The following is a 5,000-nucleotide window of genomic DNA, read 5'->3' as shown; positions in this document are numbered from 1 at the left end:
TAATCAGTTGATTAAGATCATGCGAAAACCATGATACATTGAAAAGTGCAGATGTTTCAAGACAAGACATGAGCAAGCGAAAGTATTCTCGCCTTGGCCCCCAGCATCAACGGCCTCTTCACCAGCGAAATTAACTACCAGGTATAATGGGTTTGAAAAATGAGAACGTTTTTCTGTCAATCGCTCTGAGGGTTGATGGGAAAACAGCTTTACGCCTAATAATAATACTAACAGGGTTATCAATATGCTGCTGCAAAGTGTTTTCCTGAAAAGATGTCAAGATGGCCTGAAGAGACTGATTTTCTCTTGGTTGTTGCTCAGTGTGAACTGGAGTAGCTAAGGTGGCTGTCTGTTGGTCCCACAAGCTTGCTTCTATCGCCGGAAGAAGATCTGGGTCTTGGTCATCCCCAATAACGTCCACATAGTTCTCATATTCTGTTTGAAGTGGAATAGATAAGACAGATGAGGCATGGCGATCTTTACAGGTACCTGTGGTGCATTCACTGGAAGAACCACTAAATGGTCCAGGTACAGCAGATGGGACAGGGCTATCTCTTTCTTCCAATGCTGCCACAAGGTCATTGTCTGAGTCAACATTATCTGGCAGATGACTGAAAAACAAAATCATTAAATTTGCAGCACAGTGAGAAAATGAGTAACTCATGGGCATACATGTAGTTTTCCTCTTAAAGGTGATATCCAATCACACCCACAGCCCAGGTTAATTAAGAAGTTTCCTTTTTTTTTTTTTCACTCGTACAAAGCACACCCAAAACATAGAACTTTACCATGCCTTACATCACACATTTCAACTCACTTTCTGATCAGTGAGAAGCCTTTTTTACGTCAATCAATAGGATTATTATGACTATATGTACATAAAACAACTTCAAGTTTGTAAAAATCAACACAGATTGGCATTCCATATAAATGACACTTACAAAAGCTGAAAATACTCTCTATGCGGCTCATAAATAATGTTTTTGCCAATATTGAATTAAGAAAAATCACATAACTTAAAGTTTACGGTTACAGAATGAAGTGAGAAACAAAAGTGTAATAACGAAAACGTGCAACTGGCAAATCGAGATGAACAGAGCCGATAACATTCGACGTATTGTTAAGAAGAAATCAAACCGTGAACTGAGATAGCCCTTACCTGCACTGACGTTATCTTTGGGACCACTACATGATACTGAATGTTCCCTTAATTCATGCACGTCCAATATCTCTCTTTATGAACGATTACGCTAACCTGTGCCTGTGATGGGCTTTCTAGAGGTAAATCCTCTTGAATTGGTCTCACAAATATCTTTCCTTGCCGGATAAATGGAACAAGGTATTTCATTGTTAGCCCACTTGGTGCAGGGGGAATAATCCTCAGATCTCTCTTCTGTGATTCTGCTTACACTAGTTCAAACCCTCCTGCATCTAGCAACTCTGGGAACGTCTCCATGATTAGGTCGCGAATTTCCAATTCATCGCATTCGTCAGGCACAGTAATCTTCATTTCTCCCAGACCAGCCAATAGAAGTCCCTTTGTCCTCAGCATCAGGAGTCTCTGATTGATCTTTATCACTCAAACACACAAATTTGCGTGTGAATGTCTTACATTTTTTGCTCTTCTATTCCGATCCTTTAGTCTATCATTTTTTAGGCCTTCGCTGATTATTTGTGGCCGCATTTCCGCGACTACTAAAACTGCTCAGCTGATGGAAATGATATGGAAATAGCGATTTCCCATTCCTCTTCCATCCTCGAAGACCCATCCGCCCTTGAAGGGCCAGCAACTACTGGTGCCGCTGCTAAAGAGCTTGAATTACTTTCAACCGTGTTATTAACTTGTGTAGTAAGCCTTTCAGCAGCCCTTGACAGAATTCTCGCAGCATTCGCTAGGTCGTCCGCCATGTTGAAAGCGTAGCGAAGGGATTAATTACCAGATTTTCTCTACATTTACAGCTGTGGTAGTCCCCAGACTGCTGCATCATTTTACGGCAAGCACATTTACAAAAAACGAATTGGTAACCTGACCCATCATTTGTGAATACACCATTTAAAGAGATAGGGCAGCCTTTCCAAAAAGAAAAAAAAAAATAGGCACCATTTCTAGAATCTCCAGTCATCATTAACAAAAACTAAAGGCTGCATTTACAAAAAAGGTATTCACCATTTAGCACAGGTGGGCACCGTTAACAAAAAGTAAAGGCTGCATTTATAAAAAGGTATGCACCATTTATCACAAGTGGGCACTATGAACAAAAATCAACGGCTGTATTTACAAAAAAGGTATGCACTATTTATCAAAAATAAGCACCATTTAATAAAAACGAGGGCTGAATTTTGGCGGGAACGGCACCACACAGTCATGGAACTGGAAACTTGGAAAAAACTTATTTCTAGGTCATCTTCAACCTCCTGTAGTACCGATTCAGAAGGCCTTGCGATTTTTGATTTTAGAATTTGATGACAACTTAGTGATTGTCGATAAAAGGGAAGCGCACTATGAGTGATGAACTGTAAACCTTGCTTGTGATCCTAGTGGATTGTGTCGATCAGCTCCGACTGGACACTGAAAATATTGGCTGCACTTGAACTCGATTGTTCACTGACAGGGGTGAAAGTCTCGGCTTCTCGATCCATATTGCAAATTTTAATAATAAAGGTCTTTATTAAGAGTTCATTGTGCAAACGGAAGTGCAACAATTTACAAGGCAAAAAAAATGAATAAAACGACAAACAAATATTAATTACTATTAAAAAGACATCTATTAATAAAAATAGATTTAAAACGACTTGTCCGGACCTTAGGTAGAATATAATTATGCGACGTAATTCTCAACTGCCATTTTCTCTGGGGAGGTAGAAGATCGCTCAAAGCAGTGTTGGTGGAAGAGATCCCTCGCCATAACTTCTCATCTCTATTACGACGAATATCCAAGATACTGGGCTGCTTTAAACAGTAACCCATCTTGTAACATCTGACAAAGTGTTTATTAATTCTACTTGTCCAAATTCTCAATAGAGTAGCGATAATATTTACATATTCTTAAAATATACAACCCACTACTTGCCTTACTAAGTGAATACTCAATATGAGTGTCCCAATTAACTGGCACTTGCTCAAAGGTAACGCCCAATAGTTTCTCTTCCCTCTCTATGTTCGCAAGTGGTTCGGAAAGCGTCCTGGTAGTCTGTCCTCGTAAAAGGACTTCCCATATTTTCGTCAAATTACCTTTCATGCGGTTGTTCTCGGACCATTCAATAAAGGATAGAACTTCCTTTTCTGACTCATTCAAGCCTACATTTGGCTCAATCGGCAAACTAATAGTTATATCAGGAGGGATTACGCTTTTTCAAACGTTGGCCGTGTAGCACTTATATTTGAACAGACTCAATTGATTAGAGTGTAATGTGAAGTGCTAAGTCTCTACCCCATATGAACCAGGTGAGCGTTAGCCCAACTGATGGAAATGGGCCCACACAAAAACAGAGAAAAACTCTGACCCTGGGTGGGAATTGAACCCACGACCTTCGGGTTAGATCACCGCTGTTCTACCGACTGAGCTACAAGGTCAAACGGAAACAGGCCGTGGGAACTGGCGATGTTAAAGTCACGGCAATGAACATGTACAAGTACAAGGAGGGATTACGTTTTTTTAAACGTTGGCCGTGCAGCACTTACATTTGAACAGACTTAACTGATTAGAGTGTAATGTGAAGTGCACAATGGATGTTTTCCGCTCACCAAACTCTTCACCCTAATTCTCTTTTGTCTTTCTCTTTGATTATACGTTATGCAAGTCAGTAGGCCATTGTAGCTCATTGAAGGTCATTGTAGGTCATTGTAGGTCATTGTAGATCGCTCTAGGTTATTGAAGCTCATTGTAGATCATTGTAGGTCATTTTTGTAGGTCACTGTAGCTCATTACGTGTCATTGTAGATCATTGTAGGTCATTCCTTGTTTGTAGTAACTACATGAAATCACTACCGTTAAGTTCGCGCCCTGCATTTTCCATCTACATCAATGCCTCGTCCATTCCATGAATGAGCCCAAAAATCGCGCATATTTTTTTTATAAATTCAATGCAAAAACCCGTTTCGTAACCACAACCACCTTGATGGCGCACAAACATTTCATGATCGGTTCGAGTTCAAACAGCAGGTCAGATCTGGAAAAAATATATTCATGTCGCTTTCCGCGGGATAGGAAATTAAAAAAAAAAAAAAACGACAATTACGACTACGAAGAAAGAAAACAAAAGGAAAACAAGAACATAAGAGTCAACAACACAGGATCCTACGTGCCGTCATTCATGCAAGTAACGACTCCAGCCAACAGGGCTTAATTTCAGTGTGAAGCACAGGCAAGTGGCTTATTGCCATATCTGACTACAAGGAAGAAAAAGACACGACTGGTTTTATATTGGGTCATTATTATAAGAGCAGCTTTAGTTATAGTGGCCCTGTACTTTGGAACAACCTGCCTTCTAACCTAAGGCAGGTTGATTCCCTTTGTGAATTCAACAAACTAATAAAATCTGTATTTCAGGCACAGAAAAAAGCTTTTCAGTAGCGGTTTACGTTTTATTGCGTACGGTTGGTTAAGCATGTTGGGCAGGGTGAGCGAGCTTCGGGGAACATTGAGGGTCTCGGGGAAACAAAACTCACTGTTTCCCGTGGGGCCAGTCATTAAGTGTTTTGTTAAACCTCCCAACTCAAAATAGAAGAATACACGGAATTTTCACGGAATTTGCCGCTGTTTCAAAGTTGCACGACATGATCACGTTCGAGTCGAAAGTTCAAGTCATTGTTTCCCTAGGGATTCAGTGAGTTTTGTTCGCCCTACGGAGTTAGTGAGTTCATAGTTAATCGAGGGACTGGTTATGAAACCTTAGAACTTTCAAAAGCGAGAACAATGTTGTTGCAATCGATGTCGAATTGACCGTGACCCTGCACAATCTTTTGTTTTCGCTTCGCACGGGTTCGCAAATTAGCTGCG

At 40.5% G+C, this 5,000-nt stretch overlaps 1 protein-coding gene across 2 annotated transcripts in view; it reads left to right on the top strand.

Moving 5' to 3' along the window:
- The window catches only part of LOC137997364 (endothelin-converting enzyme homolog), a 106,658-nt gene that overhangs the window by 52,913 nt on the left and 48,745 nt on the right, over nucleotides 1-5,000 (top strand). The window lies entirely within an intron of this gene.

Source organism: Montipora foliosa, chromosome 3 (genome assembly GCF_036669935.1).
Source record: "Montipora foliosa isolate CH-2021 chromosome 3, ASM3666993v2, whole genome shotgun sequence".
Lineage (NCBI taxonomy): Eukaryota > Metazoa > Cnidaria > Anthozoa > Scleractinia > Acroporidae > Montipora > Montipora foliosa.
Note: the sequence above shows the minus strand (reverse complement) of the source record. Positions and strands in the feature narration are given on the sequence as shown.